Here is a 13,332-nt window from a genome sequence, read left to right on the forward strand (position 1 = left end):
TGGGTTATTTTTTTTTAATTGGAGTAGAAAATTCACTGTTTTGTGTGTGTGTGTGTGTGTGTGTGTGTGTGTGTGTGTACAGTTCTGCAGTCTTTGTCAAATGTGTACAGTCATATAGCCAGCACCACAAAAAAGATACGGACAGTGTCCTCCAAAATTCCTACTGGTAGCCATCCCTTCCCCCACTTCCAGCCCCTGGGAAACCACTGAGCTGTTTTCTCTCCTTGTAATTCAACCTTTGCCAGAACATCCTACAAATGAAATCATACTATCACTTTTTCAGTCTGGCTTCTTTAACTTATCCTAATGCATTTGAGATTCATTCCTGGTGATGGTGTATTGGCAGTTCATACCTTTTTATTGCTCTGTAGTTTCTCTTTATTTGGATGTACTAATATTTGTTTACTAATTCATTAGCTTAAGGACATTTATGCTGTTTCCCATTTTTGACAGTTACAAGTATACTATAAACATTCACATCCAGAGTTTTGTGTGAAATAACTTAAAAAAAATCTTTTCCTGTAATACAGTAAGATGACTTTTAGTGTTGTATGGTTAAGTATGTGGAACTTCATGAAAAAACATTGTTTTCCAATCCAGAGTACTCATCTTAAAAAAAGAACATCAGTTTTCTTTATATGTATGCTCAAGAAGTTTCTGTTAGTATTACAATAATAAATGTAGTAGGGTTAATGGAGCATTAAATATTATCTTGAAGGAGCATTGAGATGCTTTTCTTTTTTCTTCATCATCTGTGACCTTCATTTGCCTTTTACTCAGAGTTGCCCATCTTACAGGGAAGACCAGAAAGTGTTACAGCAGAGGGAGAATCTAAGCTCAGCTCTGACTTCTAAAAAGGATTCTCAAAGTTTATTTTAAAGACATTAGCTGTGAGAACCAGAGTTTTTGATCCTCTTTATGAGAGAAAGGGAAAAGGCTTTTGGCAAATCAAATGAAAGGTCAGGGTTTATCTCTATGCAGTGGATTGAAAAGAGAGACAAGAGGAAAAAGCAAACTGCCTTTCCCTGAGGAGGGGGTAAGAGTGGGAGGTGAGTGGGGGTGAGGGGGTCAAGGAGCCGGGAACTCTGTGATTTTCTTTGCCTTTCCCTAACTTTCCTGCAGAAGACTTCCAAATAGAGACTGAACTTGGAGGCCCAGCCCTTCAGCTGCCAGTTATTGTTGCTCAGTCGCTAAGTCATGTCCAACTCTTTGTGACCCCATGGACTACAGTATGCCAGGCTCCCCTGTCCTCCACCATCTCCCAGAGTTTGCTGAAATTCATGTCCATTGAGTCAGTGATGCCATCCAACCATCTCATCCTCTATCATCCCGTTCTCCTCCTGCCTTCAATCTTTCCCAGCATCAGGGTCTTTTCCAGTGAATCAGTTCTTCGCATCAGGTGGCCAAAGTATTGGAGCTTCAGCTTCAGCATCAGTCCTTCCAATGAATATTCAGGGTTGATTTAATTTAGGATTGACTGGTTTGATCTCCTTGCAGTCCAAAGGACTCTCAAGAGTCTTCTCCAGCACCATAGTTCAAAAGCATCAATTCTTCGGCACTTAGCCTCCTTTATGGTTCAACTCTCACGTCAATACATGGCTACTGGAAAAACCATAGCTTTGACTCTGTGGACCTTTTTCGGCAAAGTGATGTCTCTGCTTTTTAATATGCTGTCTAGGTTTGTCATAGCTTCTCTTCCGAGAAGCAAGTGTTTTTTGAATTTCATGGCTGCAGTCACTGTCTGCAGTGATTTTAGAGCCCAAGAAAAGAAAATCTGTCACTGTTTCCAATTTTTCCTCTTCTATTGCCATAAAGTTCCAGGGATACTCACTAAACCCTGGATATAAGAGGTGGGCCCATTACCTGGGGCAGGGAGAGGGGAGGAGGAAGGCTGGCAGCTGCTTCAGTGTGGGTGGGAGGAGGCCAGCCCCAGCACTTGGGAGCCATGCAATCTGCTTCCCGGGTGGCATCCTTCCATGCTGTGACAGTCTATGACTGCCTAATAGTTTCTAGAACCAGAGTGGGATATTTAAAAATAAATTAACAGCTTTTCCATTCCTTTTATAAAACCTAGGGTCAGAGTCCTACCACCATAACCACTGATATCATAGTTCCCTCAAAGCAGCACTTTGCAGGACTCTCAGGTGACAGCCAAGGGAACAGCTCGATTGGAAGAGCCTTGGGAGAGATGGAGCAGGTTGCGTGTAAAGTCCCTTTCGGGTGGACTCACTTCCTGGGGGTGACTGCAGGGTTCTCCCCAGCAGAGCCCCAGTTCTCTACAGACTCAACCAGAAGGATAACCTCCTAATTCCCCCTGCATCTCTGTCTGGTCCTCTGGCCTTTGCCTGGCAACTACAGAATGAGGTGATCCTGCTGACCCACCAGCAACAGCACTTTGCAGGTTTTATTTTAGTTTTCGTGGGGTCAGCACTGATGCAGTTGACATTCCTAACTCCTCACGTCTAAAGACATCTATCGACAGTGAGTTGGGGCCAGAGGACCAGTCTGGGGCGGTGAAACAAATTTTCCTGTCTTAAACCAGTGTCCCTAGTTAGTCCTCTCAGAAGCAAGACTAAAGCACTTTCTCTCTTACTCCATCTGCTGCCGCCCTTTCCTTGGCTCACTCAGCCCACTGGCCTGGCCACACCCTGAACACACCAGGTGCCAGCCCACCTCAAGGCTTTGCCCTGCTGTTCCTTCTGCCTGGAATGCCTGTTCTCCTGTCATCCACTGCACTCATTCTCTCTCTTCTTTCCTTTCTCCATTAAATGTCACTGCCTCAGGGAGGGTGTAGGCAGTGGGGAGCTGTTCTAATGATCTTACACAAAATACCAGTAGTCTAATCTCATGCTCTGCCTCATTCTTATCTGTGATATTGATGCCTCCTGACATATGTTTCTTTGTTCATTGCTTCTCTTGCCCCATAGGAATGTCAGTTCCAAGAATGTAGGGGCAGGGCTTGCCTTGTTCTTTCACTGCTGTCTCCCCAGTATTAGGCATGTGTGTGGCTCATAGATACTTATGGAGTGACTTTATTAATTAAAATTGGTTGCAGAACTCTTGCTGTAGAAGGGCTTTAAGTGACAAGTAGGCACAATGCCCCACCTCTCTCCATGTTTTGGTTCAAACCTGAAATCCTATTATCCTGACTTGTTCTTTTTTTTACATTGAAATGTAGTTGATTTGTAATGTTAGTGTTAGTTCCTGGCGTACAGAAAAATGATTCAGTTATACATATATATCTTTCTCCTATTCTTTTCTGCTATAGCTGTTTATTACAGAATATTGAATACAGCTCCCTGTGCTATACATTAGGACCTTGTTGTTTATCTATTTTATGTATAGTAGTTTGTATCGGCTAATCCCAAACTCCTAATTTACCCTACCCCACCCTCTTTCACCTTTGGTAACCACGTTGTTCTTTTTTATTCTCTCCCTCCCAGTCCTCCCATGGAGGGTGATGTGTACCCTATGGTACTCTTCTCAATCACTAGAGACCCCCATCACGTCTTTGTTTCGTCAGAGTCTCGCGGGAACTTGATGTTCCCAGACTTGGGTAATTCACTGTAGTTTGGCCCCTATCGATGATTCCCTCCCTTTCATGGATCTGAGCAGTGAATCCAGATAAAATTTGCTGGGTTGCATCACCTCTGGCACTTATTTCCAGGCAGAAGAGCAAAGGAGTGTCCTTGAGGCCTCATTGGGGGATGAGAGCAGCAAACCCATTAAACTTCGGGACATTTCTGTGCTTCTTGGCTGAGAGAATTCTTCAGAACCGCAGACCCATGAAAATGTACTTGGAGTGAGACTTCCCTGGTGGTTCGGTGGCTAAGACTCCACTCTCCCAATGCAGGGGGACCGGGTTTGATCCCTGGTCAGGGAATTAGATCCCGTGTGCTGCAACTGAAAAGGTCCCACATACTGCAGTGAAGATCAGCGATCCCATGTGCCACGACTAAGACCTGGTGCAGCCAAATAGATAAATATTAAAAAAAAATTCTTGAGACTTTCTAAAACGTTCACAGATATCCAGCATCCCAGTAGATGACCGAATATCAAGAATACGTGACCCATGGGCAAGCATAAGATTCAGGACCGACATTGAGCCTCATAGGGCTGGAAGAAAAACTGCCTAACTTTGAACAGCTTCAAAAATTTCTAATAGCTATTTAAATGTCTGTATAATTATTTGCTTAAAGTCTCTCATTAGACTTTAATAATAGTATTCTGAGAGCAGGGTTTGTATCCATCTTCTTGAATCCTGTGTCTGTAGAACTTAAAATAATGCCTAACCAATGGTAGGTACTCCGTAAGCAGAGATAAGTCAATTACTGAATGAATATGGTAGAAAAGTCTCTGATTTCTACAGAAGTGGTCATTTTCATGTTTTTTTAAATATATTCATTTTCAGCGATAGCCACTGTTGGCTACATTTTCATGCAGCTGGAGGTAAGACATGAATGGGGACTAAGAATTAGGAAGATAAGGTATGACGCCAGGAGCTGAGGCAACTGGTAAATATTGAACAGCTATCAAAACACAATCAATTATGGAATGATTTCAATGTCTATCAGCAGATGAATGGATAAACAAACTGTCCTGTATTCATCCAATGAAAATTACTCAGCCATGCAAAGAATGAAATCCTGATGCTGTTGCTAAGGCGCTTCAGTTGTGTCCAGCTCTGTGGGACCCCATAGATGGCAGCCCACCAGGCTCCCCCGTCCCTGGGATTCTCCAGGCAAGAACACTGGAGTGGGTTGCCATTTCCTTCTCCAATGCAGGAAAGTGAAAAGTGAAAGTGAAATCACTCGGTCGTGTCCGACTCTATCGACCCCATGGACTGCAACCTACCAGGCTCCTCTGTCCATGGGATTTTCTAGGCAAAAGTACTGGAGTGGGGTGCCATTGCCTGATACTTGCTACAAATGGATGAAACTTGAGGACGTTATGTTAAGTGGAAGAAGTCAGACGAGAAAGACTACTTATTATACAGTTCCCACTTATAGGAAATGTTCAGAATAGGCAAGTAGATTAAAGGTTGCCAGAGGCAAGGCAAGATTGAGCAGTAGAGTGATACTGCTGATAGGTACAGGATTTCTTTTTGGAATGATGACAGTGTCTTGGAATTGGATGGTGGTGATGATTGTACAACCTTATGAATATACTAAAACCCAGTGAATTGTATACTTGGAAAGGATGAATTTTGCAGAATACGAATTATATCTCAATTTTTAAAGACAGCCCAAAATAATATTTTTATTATGAGAAAAACAGTGAGAAATTGTAGTCTAGAGACAGGCTGATGGATTGGAGCATAGTTTAGACACTAGGTTATTTTCAACATCAGAATGGCAAGAACACAGAATCATTTCCCAAGAATCTAAGCTTATTTGCCTGGTGACTCCCTCTGTAAGTACAAATGACACTCTTTTTTGATGAATGCCAAGAATTGGAGTGGGACTGAGGTCCTAGACATTCTCAAATGAAAGTTCTGAATAAAGGGAAATGACTGAGTTACTGTGAGAATGGTTTAAATGATTCTGCAAAGTGCAAAATTAACAGGTTGGTATTATTTGCTAAGCTCCATGAAAGAAGTAGCCAGCAGGTGCTTCAACCAGCAAACAGATGAAAGGTTTGTTTTCTCTTTAGCCTTTAGTGTCCTGACATGAAGTGAATGGCCATAACGTTAAAAGCTCAACTTGCCTTCCCCTTTCACCATGAGAAAAACATCAGACAAACCCAAGTTGAGGAACATTCTATACAAAATTGCCAAGGTCATGAAACACTAGGTCTGAGAAACTGTTCCAGATTAGAGGAAATTTTTTTGGATTAGATTGGACTCAGGGCACATGACCATTACATATACAGTGGTCTCCTGGAGCAGAAAAAGGATTTTAGTGGGAAAACCTAGTGAAATCTAAATAAAATGTGGAGTTTGGTGAATATTAATGGACCAACATTTATTTCTTAGTTCTGATTAAGAACATGCCATGGTAATGTAAGATATTAAAAATAAGGGGAAAACTGGGTGAGGGTATGTGGGAACTCTTTGTACCATCTTCATACCTTTTCTGTAAATCGAAGTCTATTCTAAAATATTTACTTTAAATTTTAAAAGTTCAACCAGAGTAACCTCTGTGTTCTGACAGCCTTCTCTTTATCTAGCTCGAAGGTCTGTGGTTTGTATGTGGGTTGGTTTTTAGTTACTTGATAGTGAACGTGGGAACAAATTGTGAAGCTCTCTGTGTGAATGTGAGATGGCGCCATGAATGAACAAAGCTCAACCTAGCCACCTAGCCCCTCCTGCATCCCTCACCTCATCGTCTGTAACTGGGCAAAGGCTTCAGTTTTGCCTCATTGATCACCCCTTCTGCCATTCCTCTCCCTCTGGTTTATGTACTTATTCACTGCCAGCTGGCGGGCAAGCATTGGGTATGGCTGATAGAAGGTATCAGGCCAGACCTGAAGGAGGTTGTCAAGAAGTGTAAGGACTGCTCTCAACCTTGCACTTCCTCAGGGAGCTTACGGTCCACCAGGGGAGTTAAAACTTACGAATTCCTCTGTACCAACAGATGAGTGATCACTGGGAATGATTCAGGATCGAAAGTTAGAAAATAACAAGTAATAAGTAATAAAAGGTGAATCCTCCATGCTTAATCCACATAATTGATTCACTATCTTCTTAAAGTTATCCCCAGTGACTCTCCATGGTGTTTTTTTTTTCCCCTGTCTTTTTTTTTTTTTTTTTTTTCTATTTGAGAAAGAAAGGACTGTATTTCTCAACTCACTTGGTCCTGTAAAGTGGGGCAGACTTGTGTAGTGGAATCTAGAACCAGATGGTAAGATTGGAACTGCAACTCACCATTCACTACTATGGGACTTGTTTTCATCTTTAAAATGGAAATGAAACAGGCCTTACTTCTGGGAAGGAGGTGAGGATTATGAGTTGATTTGAATAGAGTGTATCAAATAGTGCTGGTTATAGGATAAATTGGAGAAGGCAATGGCAACCCACTCCAGTACTCTTGCCTGGAAAATCCCATGGGCTGAGGAGCTTGGTAGGCTGCAGTCCATGGGGTCGCTGAGGGTTGGACATGACTGAGCGACTTCACTTTCACTTTTCACTTTCCTGCATTGGAGAAGGAAATGGCAACCCACTCCAGTGTTCTTGCCTGGAGAATCCCAGGGACGGGGGAGCCTGGTGGGCTCCTGTCTATGGGGTCACACAGAGTCAGACACGACTGAAGTGACTCAGCAGCAGCATAAGATAAATAGCCATGAGCATAAACTCTTATGCCTGGGTCAAGAAAAGAAGGATGTGGCAAGAGATGTATAAAAATGGGGGGACACAGGGTTATAGGTGATTCCTAAAAACCAGGTTCAAAAATTTTTTTGGAGTCTTAGTAAGACCACAGTATCATATGGAATACCAAATTCTGATATATAAGGCCTATGGATGTACCCCTAAGGAAAAATATTTCAGAATATTAATTGTGGGCAAAATAGTTAACAGTGCTTATCTCTGGATGGGTGGGACTATTTTAAAAATACTTTCTTATTGGAAAATGAAAAGGTGGAAAGTAGAAAGGTGGTTGCCAAGGGCTGGGGGGAGGGGAGGGGGAGAATTGGTTTAATGGGTATAGAGTTTTAGATTTGCAAGATGAAAAAGTTCTGGAGAACTGTTGCACAAAATGAATATACCTAACAGTGCTGAACTTTATTCTTAAAAATGATGAAGATGGCAAATTTAATGTTATGTGTTTTTTTTTTTTTTTTTTTGCCACACACACACAACCACTTTTCTATGGCAAACACAATAGTGTCATATTTAATAACAAACTCAGTGCAAGTTTGATTTTTAAGTGAAAGCCTTAATGGTTGGTTGGTGTACCTTTTAGTGAGCGTTTCTATGGTTTACTGGACCCTGACTGCCCGGTGAAGATTAGCTGGTGGCCGTTAGGCTCCATAAGCATGTTTGGGCCTTCTCTTTCATTCTCCCTGCTCTACCTTCTATGGAGAGAAAACGTGAACTACAGAAGAGGGGTGTTACTGAAACTTGTTTGCTTTGTCTCTTTTCCCTTCTCATATGGGTTTGCTTGTCAGCTACTGAATGAGGGTGTGCCCAGGGATGGCCTTCTGACCCAGCGGCCCCTACTCCCTTCACACACCCTCAAGCCCTGCTGGTTCTGCGTCAGTTGCATTATTTGCAGGACCACCCTCAAAAACCCCGTGCTGCTGGCTGTTCTTTGATCTGTAAACCTGAGTCTGAGCCAGCTGGATTGAGACAGAGGAGGCTAGGCCAGTGATTTCAGAGCTGCTGTTTTGTTGCCTTGCAGTGCCTTCCTTGGCCTAGGTCTCACCCAAGAAAAAATCTAGCCCCCGGGCAAGATAGGTGAGGGCTTGTAAACAGGTAATTCACAAAATGTGAAGAGATATTCAGTTCAGTTCAGTCTCTCACTCTTTGTGACCCCATGGACTGCAACACTCCAGGATTCCCTGTCCATTACCAACTCCCGGAGCTTGTTCAAATTCATGTCCATAGAGTTGGTGATGCCATCCAACCACCTCATCCTCTGTCATCCCCTTCTCCTCCTGCCTTTAATCTTTCCCAGCAGCAAGGTCTTTTCCAGTGAGTCAGTTCTTTGCATCAGGTGGCCAAAGTATATTGAAGTTTCAGCTTCAGCATCAGTCCTTCCAATCAATATTCAGGGCTAATTTCCTTTAGGATTGACTGGTTTGATCTCTTTGCAGTCCAAAGGACTCTCAAGAGTCTTCTCCAACACCACAGTTCAAAACATCAATTCTTTGGTGCTCAGCTTTCTTTATAGTCCAACTCTCACATCCCCATAGCTTTGACTAGATGGATCTTTGTTGGCAAAGTAATGTCTCTGCTCTTTAATATGCTGTCTAGGTTGGTCATAACTTTTCTTCCAAAGAACAAGTGTCTTTTAATTTCATGGCTGCAGTCACCATCTGCAGTGATTTTGGAGCCCAAGAAAATAGTCTGTCACTGTTTCCCTTGTTTCCCCATCTATTTCCCATGAAGTGATGGGACCAGATGCCATGATCTTAGTTTTCTGAATGTTGAGTTTTAAGCCAGTCTTTTCACTCTCCTCTTTACTTTCATCAAGAGACTCTAGTTCTTCTTGGCTTTCTGCCATAAGGTGGTATATATCTGAGGTTATTGATATTTCTCCCAGCAGTCTTGATTCCAGCTTGTGCTTCATCCAGCCTGGCTTTTCGCATGATGTACTCTGCTGCTGCTGCTGCTAAGTCGCTTCAGTCATGTCCGACTCTGTGGGACCCCATAGATGGCAGCTCACCAGGCTCCTCTGCATATAAGTTAAATTAGCAGGGTGACAATATACAGCCTTGACGTACTCCTTTCCCGGTTTGGAACCAGTCTGTTGTTCCATGTCCAGTTCTGACTACATGAAAAATGACCACCCTCACTAAAATAAAAAGGAACAGAAATAACAACAACCTTTAATACACTCTTTTTTTTTCTATTGATCAATTGAGCAAAGATTTTTTTCAGAAAATAACTCTCAGGGTTTGCAAGCAATTGCTAATAGGAAGGTAAATGGCCATTCTGAAAGGAAGCTGGCAATGTGTGAGAAGAACTGTACGTTTTTCATTCTAGAATATAATTTTCCATAAAGGGTTAGGAAGATAGAAGAATTTAGTATGAGATAAAGGTGACATTTCAAATTAACAAGGAGAGACTTTCATTTTTGGTGATATTAAGGTCTGGAGGACCTGGCAGATCTCCAGTTATAAAAATATCTAGAAATGTTGGGTTAAATATAACAAAATGCCTAACTGAGCTCCAAAGATAAAAATGGAATGCCCCAGAGGCCAAGCAATGAGAATGTCTGAAAACCAGAGGCACAGATGAGCTGACACTGCTGATGCCCTACCAAGATTATCAATTTGAATAGTCTAAGACTACTGGTTTAATGTTGAGGTGGGGACAGGACACCAAGCCTATTGGCTGTGTGGGTGTGTGGAAGAGCGAGTTGAACCTGAGTCTCCAGTGTAGTTGGGATCTTTAAACCTGGAGTGGCAGAATAGTCACAGTAGCTTTTAACTTTGAGACAACCTCATCCTTGCTTGACTTAACTCTTGCAAAGGCCAGTATCAAGAGGAAGGGCCTTAACCTCTGAGATTCTCTCCACCTAGAAAACCCCTGCTGTAACACTCAGTTGATTCCCTGTATCACCCTTCAAGTTCTAACAGTTGGTTTGAACTCCAAGAATTTGTCATGATAAGATATATTTGTGTGCTCTCTTCTTCCTTTAGTCCATTATTTGATCAATTTATCAGGTCTATCAGTGTTTGAAATGTGATCCTGCCTCAAGGAAATTATCCCACAAATTGTAGGATACTCATAAAAATTCCCAATCACAAATAATAACTGTATGCAATATGATTTATTTCTAATAGAAAGAAAAATTGGAAGCTGCCCCATGTCCAAAAAGAGTGGAATGGCTAACTGAACATAATGTAGACATTAAAAGGAATTAAGTTGATCTCCATGTATGAAAATGAAAAGGATGTCCATACAACATATTATTGAGTTTTTAAAAAGCAAGCTATAGAACAACATTGTTCAGTAGAAATGGAATGCAAACCACATAGTAATTTCAAATTTTCTAATGGGAATATTTTTAAATGTCAAAAAAATAGAAATAGATGAAACTAATTTCAGTAATATACTTTATTTCACCCAATAGATTCAAGTATTATTTAAGCATGTAGTCAATATAAAATTATTGGTGAGACATTTTGCATTTTTATATCAGTCTTTGAAACCTGTTGTGTATTTTGCGCCAGTGACACATCTCAATTCAGATAAAGCACATTTCAAGTACTCAATTACCACTTAAGAATAGTGGTTACAATAAGAGACAATGAAGCTGCAGAATGAACATATAGTGTATATATAATTTTGAACAACTCCAAAACCAGCTGTACAAGCCCTGTGTAGACATAGAAGACACTTGGAAAGATAACCAAGAAATGGCTAAACTGGCTGTCTCTATGAAATGGGATTATGGGGAAAGAAGTTTTTAAGAGTTTAGTTCATAAACATCTGAATTTGAATTTATTATATGATTATATATTATACTTTAATTACTAGAAGAGTGAAAGCAAAATGTTTGCTGTCTTCAATGCAGTAAGTAAAATTTCCATGTATAGTAAAATTTACATTAAGGAGATAATAACATGTAAATAAGTAAGTAAGTAAGTGTTAGTCACTCAGTCATGCCCGACTCTTTGCAACCCAATGGACTGCAGCCCACCAGGCTCCGCTATCCATGAGATTTTCCAGGCAAGGATACTGGAGTGGGTTGCTATTTCCTTCTCCAGGGGATCTTCCCAACCCAGGGATCAAACCTGGGTCTCCTGCACTGCAGGCAAATTCTTTACTGACTGAGCTACAAGGGACATGTATGAACATGTATGAACTGATATTTATATACAATGATGCACTTGGCAGCATTTCTTACAATAGTAAAAGCTAGACTCCACATCATGTCCAACAATAGGAAAATTATTCAATAAATTCTGATAATTCTCTATGATGGAATGTTTTTCAGAACATGAGAAAATATTCATGATATAATTTAAAAATTCATAATGCAAAACTATCCATAATATGGTCCAGCAGCTCTACACCAAATATTCAAGAGAATTGAAAACATATGTTCATACGAAAACCTGGATCTAAGTGTTAATAGCAGCATTATTTCTAATAGCCAAAAGGTGGAAACAACCCAAATGTCCAGCAGCTGATGAACAGATGAACAAATAAATATATTCACACAATGGACTGCTATTCAGCCATAACTAGGAATGAAGTACTGAAACATGCTACAACTTGGAAAAACATTAGCTAAGTGAAAGAAGTCAGATATGAAAGATGACATAGTGTATGATTCCATTTGTGTGAAACATCAGGAATAGGCAAATCCATGGAGACAGAAAGTAAATTAGTGGTGGCTGGGGGCTAAGAAGAGGAAAATCGAGAGGGTCTAGTTAATCGGTATGGAGTTTCTCTCTGGAACAATGAAAAAAAATGTCTTGGAATTAGATGGTGGCGATTGTTGCACAATGTTGTTAATGAACTAAAAATCACTGATTCTTACACTTTGAGATGGTGAATTTTATGTTATATAATTTTTTCTCAATTTAAAAAATATTTACATAGAACAAGACCCCAACTTTGTAGGGAAAAAGTAAAGCTAATGTATTAAGAGTGGTGGTAGATTATAAATGCTTTAAAATTTTTCTGATTTTCTCCAGCACACATATATTTTAAATGGAGTTGGTGGTAGAATAAACGTGTTCAGGAAAGGGTGGTCTTCTCTCTTGACAAGATCTATGTGTTTTGGAAACAGCACCATGTTCTCACTTGGCAGCCTCACCAAGGGTAGTAGATCCAGCCTGCGAAGCGTGTGTCTATCTGTAAAATGGTTAACAGTATTTAGGAAAAACGAGCCATTTGCCTATGTATAGGGTGCCAAGTAGCAGACCTAAACCATTCCTTTTCTGTCTTTTAGATGTTTTAAACATAGCTTTTTGAAACAAAGCAGTCTGGGTTGTCCAGCTCGGGGCTCAGGGCTTCATAATTAACCTAAATTTTCTTTGACCTGGCTGGCTTCCTGCACCTGCCTAGTGCTTCTGCTTCTCCACAGGTGAGATGAAGTGGTAAATGCTTGCTTCAGTGAAGTGGGGAAGCAACTGCATTAGGTGAATTTTTCAAAGCACTAAGAGTTGGAAGGGATATATATATATATACATATGGCTGCTTCTCATCATTGTATGGCAGAAGGCAACAAAACATTGTAAAGCAATTAGCCTCCAATTTAAAAAATGAAGACATAAATAAATGAAGGGAAAAGAAGAAGATGGAAGGATCAGAGAAATAAAAGGTTATTCAACCCCAGTGGAGACTCAAATCACCAATAAACAGCTGAAGAAGACAGAGCTTATGAAACAACTCTCTGTCTCTCAATAAGTAAACAATAGGATTTGAGCCATGGGGTCACTGTGTTTCTCTTAACCCTTGGGTGGATGATACTTTTCATAGGCTCACAGGAATTCTGAGATGTCTGCTGTGCTGGCTTAGGAAAGGTTTTTGTTTAGATCTCACCTGACATCTTATTTTTCCAATAACTCCATAACAGGAAAATTAAGAATTCACAGCATAAGGATAAAATTGCACTGGTTTTGGTGGCCTTAGATACCCTGTACTTTTTAAATGTTTATGGAGTGGGCCTTCATTTACTCTAGCTGCACAGTTTTTTCTAACTAGAGTAGAAC

Source organism: Bos indicus, chromosome 18 (assembly GCF_029378745.1).
Source record: "Bos indicus isolate NIAB-ARS_2022 breed Sahiwal x Tharparkar chromosome 18, NIAB-ARS_B.indTharparkar_mat_pri_1.0, whole genome shotgun sequence".
In the NCBI taxonomy this organism is placed as follows: Eukaryota; Metazoa; Chordata; class Mammalia; order Artiodactyla; family Bovidae; genus Bos; species Bos indicus.